Raw genomic sequence first — 12,109 nt, 5'->3', positions numbered from 1 at the left:
GATTCGATTTTTAAGCCCTACAAAAAAACATGACACTTAATAAATCCAGAAGACACCATCCACACTGTCCAAGCCACGTTGCTTATTCAATCTCTCTGCTGTATAAAATTCCCACCCACTTCCAAAAGACATGTATTGCACCAGTGCCCAAGTTGAACTTAGTCATGACAACTGTCAATTAGCACTTAACATTAACCTTAATTAGATTGCTAGAGTGGTTAGTTATGGCATGAATCAATTCCTGCCTCGGATGACTTGGAATCCATTTCAATTTACCTATTGCTGCAATAAGTCCAACAACAAATGCAGCTTCTCTGGTTCTTCGCTCTGCTCTGGACCATCTGACTAACAGGAACACATTCATAATGCTGCTGTTTGTCTACAATTTAGCATTCAACACAATCATCCCACCCAAACTTATTATTAGGCTTTAAAATCTGGGCATGTGCATCTCCATCTGTAAGTGAATCCTCTACTTCATCATTGACCGAGAGCTCAGTGAAAACCTATCACTTCATGTGTTCTATCCATCAATAGGTGTACAAGGCAACATGCTTAGCCCTCTGCTCTGCACAGATTCTCTGTAGCTATGCCTTATACAAATTTAAGGACAACAGTGCTGTTATTGGAAGAATCACTTAAGTGGTGATGAATCTGCCTTCAGGAGTAAGATAGGACACCAAGTTAATTGGTGCCACAACAACCATCTTTTGCTCAACCTCAATGAAACTAAACTGATCAAAGACTTGAAGGGGAAGGACAAACATGCACCTGTCTACATTGGTGGATTGGCAGTAGAGAGGGTCAGCAGCTCTAAATTCCAGGACGTTAGCGTATCTGATAATCTGCCCTAGACACAGCACATTGATGCAAACACAAGGAAGGCACAGTAGCATCTCTACTTTCTTAAAACATTGAGGTTCGACTTGTCACTCATCATTATCATACTTCTGCAGATGCAAGTATCCTGATTGTATCCATTGGTGCTGCAATTCAAATGTGCAGGAATGCAATAAACTATAGAACAGTGAGGTCAGCTTCACATCATTGGCACCCCCCCCGCCCCCACACTCACCATCACCATCAGTGGTATCAGCACAGGGTACTGTCTCCAAGAATCCCACTATCCAGGCAGGCCACGCCAAACTTTTGCAGCTACTATTAGGCAGAAGGGACATAAGCCTGAAATCCTGCACCTTCAGGTTCAAGAATGTCTACTTACCTTCAGTTATTCAGTTCTTGATCCAATCTGCGCAACCCCAATCACTACCTCACCATAGCAACACTATGACCACTTCGCAGTACAATGGACTGCTATTTTTGTTCTAATTTGTTTTCTTGGCAAAATGGTGCATGATTTATGTCTTTGGGCACCACAGTAGTGTAGTGGTTAGCACAACACTATTACAGGTCAGGGGGTTCTGGAGAGCTCAATTCCAACACCGTTCTGTAAGGTGTCTCTGTAGGTCCTCCCTGTGGAATGAGTGGGTTTTCTTGGGGTCCTCCAGTTTCCTCCCACAGTTGAAAGGCATACTGGGGTCAGTTAATTGGTCATTGTAAATTTTCCTGTGATTAGATTGTTAATCAGATTTGTGAGGAGTTGTTGGGGACAGCATGGCTCAAGGGGGCAGAAGGCCCATTCTTCAGTGTATTACTAAATATAATTAAATTATACTGAATATCTGATGTTATGCACGTCTGATGTTACTGCAAATTTTTCATTGCATCTTTTCATACATATACTCTTGGGGGTCTGGAATGCACTGCCTCGGAAGGCAGTGGAGGCCAATCCTCTGGATGCTTTCAAGAAGGAGCTAGATAGGTATCTTATGGATAGGGGAATCAAGGGATATGGGGACAAGGCAGGAACCGGGTATTGATAGTAGATGATCAGCCATGATCTGAGAACGGCGGTGCAGGCTCGAAAGGCCGAATGGTCTACTTCTGCACCTATTGTCTATTGTCTATTGTCTATTTGATAATAAACCACTGTTTTTTTCAAAACCCTTTCACCACCTATAATCACAAGTTGGGAGCAGAATGGAATGCTCATACTCCTGGATTAATGCAGCCTCACAACCATGATATAATCAAAACAGCCCTCTTATTCGGGGAACAACACACACAAAATGTTGGTGGAACACAGCAGGCCAGGCAGCATCTATAAGGAGAAGCGCTGTCGACGTTTCGGTCCGAGACCCTTTGTCAGGACTAACTAAAAGGAAAGATAGTAAGAGTAAGAGATAGTAAGAGATACTTTCAAATCTCTTACTATCTTTCCTTTTGGTTAGTCCTGACGAAGGGTCTCGGCCCGAAACGTCGACAGCGCTTCTCCCTATAGATGCAGCCTGGCCTGCTGTGTTCCATCAGCATTTTGTGTGTGTTGTTGTTTGAATTTCCAGCATCTGCAGATTTCCTTGTGTTTCCTCTTATTCGGGGCATCAACAACCACCCAAATATTCTCTCCCTACAACCTACAAGTGATGATGACAGTGTATAGCTGTTATGAAATTTCAATCCCACAACTTCTGTTATCTGGGAAAAAGGAAACAAGTGCATGTTTACACCATCCCCTCCAAGAATCACACTGTCCCATTTTGGGAAACGTATCGCCATTCCATCATTGTCATGTGGAGTAGTAAAGATCCAACAGATGTTGGAGAGTGAAACAGAGCCCTGATTAAATAAATGCTCACTATATGGATCAACTGACGTGATGACCAGTTCACTAGTGACACAAAAAATGGTGCACTGGGTAGTGAAGATTATCTACCATTATTACTGATCTGGATAAACTGAAAAGTGGGCCAAGGAATGGCAGATGGAAACCAACTTAAACAAGTGCAATTTGTTGTATTTTGCCAAGTTAAATCAGGACAGGACTTCTACAAACATGACGTGGCCCTGTGGAGTGTTGTAGAACTAGGGATTGCTCGCGGGAACCGAAGGGGAGACGTCTAGGATACCCTGCTCGGGGGCGAAGGGAGTTTGTGAATAGGCGACCAGAAGTGTCCCGCGCGGGGCGAAGAGACCGGCCCTGCACACCGGTCCGACTCCCCGACGGAGGCACAGTAAGTACGTAGTTTCATGAGAGTGTCAGAGTGCTTTTCTTCATTAGTCAAGGCATTAACATGTTATAACTGCAGAAAAGTTTTTCAAGATCAGCAATATGTGCAGTTCGGACTGCCTACAGGTAAGGTGTCATAACATCAGAAAGGGTGCAAGTTAAAAAAACAGATTCACAGGGATGTTACCAGGATTGGAGGGTTGGAGTTATAAGGGGAGACTGGGTAGGCTAGGAGTTTTTTGTCTAGTGCATGGGTAGCTGAGGGTTAACGTCATAGATAAATCATGAGCAGAATTGATTGGGTGAAAGGCTACAGTCTTTTTCCCAAGGTAGTGGAGATAAAAATTACAAGGCATAGGTTTTAAGGTGAAAGGGGAAAGATTTAAAAGTGGATCTGAAGGATAACTTTTTCCACATTCAGGGCAATAGGGATGTGGAATGATCTGCCAGAGAAAGGGGTAGAGTTGGGTACAATTACGATATTAAAAAGGCATTTAGACAGTGGCATGGATAGGAAAGTCTTAGTGGGATTTGGTCTAAACACAAGCAAATGGGACTAGCGTAAGTAGACAACTTGTTAGTGATGGTTCAAAGGATGTGCTTCTAAGCTACATAACCCCACACTTTAAGACTATTAGCCCAGTCCTCAAATATCCAATTTTGACTTTAAAATGGGTCTTTGTACTGCAAATCATCAGGCAAAACATTTACATTAATTACACTGTCAGCTTGTATACACAGTTGTAAAAAAAGTACAGTGAGATTTCACAGTAGTTCCCAGTGTAGTCTGACAGTTCACTTAAAAATGCTGCAGCATAATCTGACCATACTTCAGTCAAACATAATTCTGTACAAAAATTGCTAATTTGTAAATGCTCAATTTTATAGAAAATATTATCTCCAGAATTACACTTTAATAGACTCAGCACAGAATAGCAATGTCTGAGTAAATATTTGCAAAGCTTCCGAGCATTGTGGCAGACTTTGACAAAACATTCTAGACATCTGTCTAATCCGTTTCTGCAGTTCGCACAATGATAGACAATCTACCCTTTTGGTCACTTTTTTTTAATCCTTGTTCTCCTTGCTTTTTTTGGACTTTTTCTTTTTGTGTTTGTGTTTCTGAGCTTTATCAGGCTCAGAGTCAACCCCAAGGTGCTTCTTGTGCATTTTGTGCTTCTTTTTCTCCTTTTTTTTCTTCTTCTTGCTGTCCTGTGTATCCTCTGAGCTCACACTACTGTTGTGACTGCACGTCTGATTTTCACCAGGGCTTTAGCTGCAACTACATCTGGGGCTAGGGCTGCTTTGGGTGTGGCCTTTCGTTCCACTGTTCCTGGAAGCCGCAGACACAGCCATGACCTCCTTTGGTTCGTCTGTGATCTCTTTTGTGTAATTTCCATTGTTTAGCTCAGCTTCAGTTTCGCTGTCACTTGAACTGTAATCTGGTTCAAAGGCAGCCTCATCTGTTTCCCCGGCTACACCCAAGGAATGGCGCAATAATCGGGGTGAATGACTAAGGGATCCTGGAAGTCTGGAGCGGCTCTGATCTTTCTCACCCCAGCTCAAAGAAAGTTCCTGCTCGTTCTTTTCAGCTGATCCCTCAGTCTGATGAGGCACCTTATTCCCACTTACTTGATTATCCTTATTGCTGCTGGTTTCAAAAATGTGTTTCTCCTTGCCTTGGCTAAAAGGGATTGATCTTGCCTCTTCACTGCCACTTATGCACTCTGACCCACTTCTGTGGTCCGTCTGTGATTTCTTGTCTTTCTCAGCATTGTGATTGATTTTCCTGGGCTCAGTACTGCCTCTTCTGCTCTCTGCATGTTGCTCTCTTCCCTTTTGACCATATGTCAGTTCTCTACACTTACTGGGGGAGACTCACCTTCTTGTATCTCGGCTTCGTTCCTCTCTCTGCTTGTTGGTTGAGCCATGCCTGTTGTCGCCATCCATCTTACTGTCAACATCAGCAAGCAGGTCTTTGTTTAAGGCACCTCGGCTGCCTGGCTCCAGTTCTTCAGTCTGGTGCTCATTTGTAGGTGGATTCTTTCCACTTGCTGCCTCCATCAATCTCTCAGTAACCATTGGCTTGTCTAGCTGAATGGCTGCTTTCTTCTTCTCCAAAATCTCTCTGTCTGACATACCATGTTCCTTATCTTTAGCCCTTGCAAATTTCTCATTCAGCACATAGCTTTTACCTGGGGGTTTAGCCTCCTGGTGAGCTTCTTTCATGTTCAGCTCTTCAGTAGTTTTTGGAACTCTCTCTACAAAATCTGCGTCTTTCTCAGTTTGCTTTGCTGGGTTGGCAGTCTTTACACCTTGCCCAGAATTGTTGGGTTTTCCAGTGTTTAGTGCAGCTGCTGCCTTTCTTTCATCTTCATCCATCTCACAATCCTCTTTTTCCCACTTGGACTGAGGGACTTGGACAATGACAATTTCATCTTCAGCTGGGGGCCTGGTATCACTGTTGTACTCCTCCATGGTCTTGATCACAGTTTTCTTTGCATCCAGCCTCTCCTCAGCTCTCCTAATGGGGCTTCCTCCAGCAGAACTGGTGCCAGGAGTGAAAAAATAAGAGGATGATTACACTTTTATTGTCAGTACCATATTCTATTACTTCAATAGCTACAATTTCCACATGTAGGCTCACCCAATTCAAAAGAGATGCATACACTAACAAACTGACCAACATTATTCGCATCACAAACCTAATACAAGAGAATGAATGTCAGCGCCGTGGATTCAAAGGCTGCTTAAAATCCTGGGATGTATTGCTGTACTATTAAGGAAAACACTTGGAATCTAAACTTGTGTAAATAGAAAAAAATGTATAGAAAGCTGTGGAACAGCCGGTCCTTTCAGTCAGGCTTACTGCATTTACAACATGCTCATATATCTTCAATAAATCATCAGAAACACTAAGAATTTGTTGTACCCATCATTTTCCTGAGCAATGCCACCAAGCATTCAGTATTGTGCTTTGATTAAATTTATGATTGATTGCAATCTTAAAGGTCAATAGCACAGGGTTGCAAAGGGGAGGTTGTGACAACGGAATATGCAGTTTGTGTGCAATACTGGAAGACAGGGTGCAGCACTCTTACATTGAAAATTACCTTTCAGAGCAAATCCAGTATCAGCAAAGTTAAATGCTTAATAGTAACCAGACAACAATAACCAAAAAGATTTGCCCTGCTTAGCACCCAAGAACCCAGATCACCTGGTATCAACAAATACAAACAAGTAAAGTGCTAACCTTCTCCCAGGACAGAACCAGCTGTCTCGCTGCCCATCACTCTCCTCCTTGCCTTGGTTTTCACTTCATCTGATTCAGATTTTCCACCATTTAATTCCAGTAACTCAGAAACCTCCTCCTGAGCAGCTGGGGATTCCCCACTTACAATATTTTGCCACTCTCCGTACTTATTTTAATCTTCCTCTATGGCAAATTTGTTGGAACAACTTTCTCATTTTCACTAGATAATTCTACAAGACTTCCTCTTGCTTTCTCAGTAGCAGATGTGGACTTCAGCTTTGTTGAAAGTTTTGCTGCCCCCTGCATTTCCACTTCTGATGATTTAGTTGGAGGTGTTCCAAGCTCTCTGTCAGTCACCTTTTCATAATTTTTCTGCTTAAGCTTGTCAGCTTTTGCTTCTGCCTTACCTGACTTATCATCTGCGTTGACTGGTTTCAGCAGAAAGAACTCTTCACTTTTTGGCAAGGGTTGGATTTTCACACCTTCAACTTTGGGGGGACATTCCTCCATATTTTTCTTAATGCTGGGCTCATTGTGAGGTGATTTCTCCCGCTCTTTTTCCAGAGGCTTTTCTTGGGCTGCTCTTGTGGTTCTCCCAGAGGATTCCTTTTTCATCATGCTACTCCTTCTGCTTCATCTTTTTCACTTCTGATTTTGATTTTTCTTTCCCGTCTTTGTCAGACAGAGTTTTATAAGCAACCAAATAAGCCCTTTGCTGTCATCACCAGTAGTCTCTACAGCTTTGTTTCCATCTCGAGAAGACATCAGGTTACTGACCGACTCAGGTTCATCTTTTTTTCTCTTCCTATGTTTTTTGTGTTTTGCACTTTTTGAGTCAGGGCAAAGGCTTACTGTTGTTTCCTTTTCTTTTGACCCTCTCATTTCCTTTCCAGAGTGAGTTACTCTGTAAGAGTACTTTTCTGAATAATTGTTTGCACCTCCCAAATTTCGTCCTCGTTGTAACTGTTCCGTTGCACGTTCAACTCTGCGACTCCGAACGTGAGGTGAATTTTCAGGCCTGGTGCCAGGTAGGATAAAACACTCAGGACAGAAATGGTCCTTACTTGTGGGAGAACGAGGTCATGGTTGATTACCACCATTGTACTCTTCATAATATTCATACCATGCTCTGATCGCCTCTCCCATTCTCTGTTCCACTCCCTTTCGAAAGAGTGTCTTGGATCATGAGGTCTACCATAAAGTTCTCTGTAATCAAATGGTGGTAACGGTTCTCTGTAAAGATCATAATACTCATGATCATTTTCACTCTGAGGGATACTTCTTTTGTAAGGAGAATGAAGCTTGTAGTTTGGAGATGGGGAGCGGGAGCGATATCCTCTGTAAGATGGTGAACTGGACCTGGATCTATGAAATCCACGAGATCTTGATCTTGATCGATAGCCTCTATTCTTCCCATTGCATCGTTGAAATGAAGGTGACCTCGAATAGGAATGACTTGGAGATTGACTGACTGATCGAGAATATGATTGTGAGGAATGAGATCTCAAATTGGAATATGAGTAAGAGCTGCCACTGAACGATGACCCACTATATGAATGGGATCGGGACCTGAGCGGGAAGTGAGGAAAGGTGAAGTTTGAGATGCTGTCATTCAAACGAAACACAAATAATAACATAGGAGACTTCAAACAATGATTTTTATCAATGAGGTATATGGAGCAATATTAGATTTACCATGAAGTGTGATGTTTTAGAATGTCAGAGGTTTTCAAAAATTAAAACTATGTTTGACAATATTACATGTAGAAGAGGGGTCATCACAATTAGACATAAAATTTAAAAGATTGAGATAAAAAGGTGAAAATTTCAATTATTTTGAGAATAACGCTGGGAGAAAAATCAAAAATATTTAAGAAGATCTAAAGGTGCATATTAAAATGGACTCAAAAGTTTAAAACTTAACTCCACATAATGGCTTGTTGAAACCAGTTACTAGGATCCATAATAAAAGTTCGAAGATAGTGGAACAGTTCTTATTTTGGTGAACGCTATTGCAGACAGCTGACAGGGCTGACTGGCCTCAGAACTTCCAAGTACTGGAAGGGCCAGATTTAATCTGCTCAAATAGCAGGGAATAGTAGGAATTAAGATTGTGGAACGCTACAGCACACGAACAGGGATTTCAGCACACAATATTGGTCCAGGCTAATTGAACATTAAATGCCTAAATAAATAATCCCTTCAACATACACAATGTCCCTATACAATCATTCCCTGCACATTCATGTGCCCAGGTGTCTTTTAAATGCCCCGCTTGTTTTTTTTTTCTGCAGTGATACAGTACAGTGTAGACCCTTCTGGCCCTCTAAGCCACACTGCCTGCCAGATTAACCCTACAATTTATAATGATCAATTAACCTACTCAGTACTTCTCCGTACTGTGGGAGGAAAGGAGGACCCAGAGAAAATCCACACATTCCACAGAGAGGACATACAGAGACTGTTTACAGAACTGCACCAGAATTGAACTCTAACCGCTGGAACTCACCTTGAACTGTAATAGTGTCGCACTAACTGTTGCACTTCCACCATCCCAGCAGTACATTCAAGGACCCACCGTTCAAAAGAAACTGCCTTGCACCTTAAAATGTCTGCTTAAAGTAGGCATCTGACCCCGGGAGAAAGATGCCAATTGTCTACTGTATCTTATGCCATTCATAATATAAACTTCTATAATTATCCCAACATAAGAGAAAACAAATACATTTTGCCCAGCTTCTCCTTATAGCACAGCACACTAATCCAGGCATCCTGATAAATCCCTGCAAAGCCTCTGTATCCTTCCTATAATGCAGCAATCAGAATCAAATGTAATACCTCAGATGCAGCCCAACTAGTGGATGAACTCAATGAGTCAGGTAGCAGATACAGAAATGAATAATAAAGAGTCAACACTTCAGGCCAAGACCCTTCATCAGGGGTTTTATAAAGTTGCAACATAACTTCCTGATACCTGAACTCAATGCCTTGACTAGCATACCAGATGCTTTCTTTATACCACCCAATCAACTCATGCAGCCACTTTCAGAGAGCTATGCTCTTGGGCTGCCCAAAATCTCTGAAAATCAGTGTTGCTAAGGATCCTGCAACATACAGTGCACAGTTTCATTTGATTTCCTGAAGTGCAATACCCTATTAAACTTGGTCAGATTAAACTCCATCTGTCCATACCTAGAGAATTCATTTAAGTCCTGTAGCATCTTTTGGCAAAATTCTACAGTACCCAAAATATCATCAATACTTGTATCATCTGCAAACCCATTCACAATTTTATCCATTATTTATATGTATCACAAACAGAGGTGGAAACATGAATCCTTGCAGAACCCAGTCGTCATGCACCTTCAAGTAGATTCAAGTAGACCACTACCCTCTATCTTCTATGAGCAAGCCAATTCTGAATCCAAATGGCCAAATCACCAAAGATGCCATTCAGCTTAACCTTCTAAATGAGCCCACCATATGGAACTTGTCAAATGAAAAAATCAACATCCACAACTCTACCGTCAATCACTTTTGTCATCTCCTCAAAAAAACTAGTCAAGTTTGTAAGACACAACTTTCCCCACAAAAAGCAATGCTAACAGGCCATGGTTTTCAAAAGGTTCATACATCTTATCCCTCAGAAAACTCTCCAGTAGCTCTCCAATCCAGGATTATCCATATTTCCCTTCTTGAGGAGTTCTTGGTGTACTGCAGTCTGTGTCTTTGCTATTGCTTCGCGCACACTTGAGTGCTTGGTGGTGGGTGCTGGATTTTTTTTTGCCGCTGGGGGGAGAGGTGATCGTTGCCTGTTGTTGCTTGCACCAGGAGGGAGGGGAGCTGGTGGGGACATTGGGGTTCTAACATTTAACTGTCATTTATTCTTTGTTTTTCATGGATGGTTGTGAAAAAAAGCATTTCATGATATATATGGTATAACTTTCTCTGACATTAAGTGTACCTTTGAAACCTCTGAAAAATGATTAACTTGATATCATTGCATTCACTCTAACATCATCACAGAAATGGCGGAGGCTGAGATGCATCTCTTCTCCAGAAAGATTTCAAACTTGCCATGTAAACCAGTGTGCAATGAAATTCCTTGCTTGCATCACCCTTGTAGAGTATATAGGACATGATAGTGATAAATACAACATAACGAAGCATAACATAAAAATATGGGGGGAAATAGCAAATTGGTGAGGAACTTTCATTTCACAAGACTGCCAATTTTCCTGCCCCTGTTCTTCCATGAGCTGCTCATTGAGCTTGTGCTTCCACTTAGAGGACAAACATCAGGACCTCAGAATTTCTATTTTGTAACGTGCTGCAGGATGAGACCAAAGCTACTCACAGGTTCTGTTAGAACAAATTACCCAAAGTAGGAGCATCAACGTTCTTTTCAGATTTTTCTGTATTCCATTAATTCCTTAGCAAAGTCATTTGTGAACTCATCAAGCTTTGACTTTCTCTTCTATCTGAGGTAGGGAGAAGATGAAAGAGAACAAAAATTAAATCAATAATTGAGGGACTTGAAATCTTTCACCCAGCAATCATATTTATGATCCATATCAGAAAGGAGTAAGTGCAGGTAAATCCCCAGGACCTGACTAAGGAAGCCAAGGGAGGAGATTGGTGGGGTCAGACAATTTTTTTGTCTTTCTTGGCCAGAACACAGGAGGATAGCTAATGTTGTAGAAACTCAATTTATCATGATAGTGAAGGAAGAGATGTTGCTTATGTGGACTTTAGTAATTAATGACAAGCTTCCATCTGGTAGACTACTCCAGAAGGGTGAGGCACTAGGGATCTGAGTTGTGCTGGTGAAATGGATCCAAAATGGGCTGGGTGATAGGAAGCAAGGGTAGTGGTAGACATGTGTTTCCTTGACATTTCATGGGCAAGAGCTCAGTACTTAGAATCTTTGTTGGTCATCATATTATTTATATGTTATATAAATAATTTATACTTATATAAACTGGATTCTAGACTTCCTGACTGGGAGACCTCAGTCTGTCCAGATCGGAAGCAGCATCTCCAACACCACCACAATGAATATCGGTGCCCCCCAGGTCTGTGTGTTCAGTCCATTTGTTGTTCACTCTGCTGACCTATGACTGTGCAGCAACATACTGCTCGAACCACGTCATCAAGTTCGCCAATGACACGACCGTGGTGGGTCTCATCAGCAAGAACGACGAGTCAGCATACAGAGAGGAGGTGCTGCAGCTAACAGACTGGCGCAGAGCCAACAACCTGTCTCTGAATGTGAACAAAACAAAAGAGATGGTTGTTGACTTCAGGAGGACACGGAGCGACCACCCTCCGCTGAACATCAACGGCTCCTTAGTAGAGATCGTTAAGAGCACCAAATTTCTTAGTGTTCACCTGGCAGAGAATCTCACCTGGTCCCTCAACACCAGCTTCATAGCAAAGAAAGCCCAGCAGCATCTCTACTTTCTGTGAAGGCTGAGGAAAGTCCATCTCCCACCCCCCATCCTCATCACATTCTACAGGGGTTGTATTGAGAGCACCCTGAGCAGCTGCATCACTGCCTGGTTCAGAAATTGCACCATCTCGGATTGCAAGACCCTGCAGCAGATAGTGAGGTCAGCTGAGAAGATCATCGGGGTCTCTCTTCCTGCCATTACAGACATTTACACCACACGCTACATCCGTAAAGCAAACAGCATTATGAAGGGCCCCACACACCCCTCATACAAACTCTTCTCCCTCCTGCCATCTGGGAAAAGGCACCGAAGCATTTGGGCTCTCACGACCAGACT

General features: G+C 42.3%; 1 pseudogene; it reads right to left on the bottom strand.

Annotated features, from left to right (window-relative positions):
* Nucleotides 1-3,973: 3,973 nt before the first annotated feature.
* Nucleotides 3,974-7,961, bottom strand: LOC132393662 (E3 ubiquitin-protein ligase RBBP6-like; annotated as a pseudogene).
* Nucleotides 7,962-12,109: the final 4,148 nt, after the last annotated feature.

This window comes from Hypanus sabinus, chromosome 5, assembly GCF_030144855.1.
Source record: "Hypanus sabinus isolate sHypSab1 chromosome 5, sHypSab1.hap1, whole genome shotgun sequence".
In the NCBI taxonomy this organism is placed as follows: Eukaryota; Metazoa; Chordata; class Chondrichthyes; order Myliobatiformes; family Dasyatidae; genus Hypanus; species Hypanus sabinus.
This window is presented reverse-complemented; position numbering and strand designations above follow the sequence as displayed.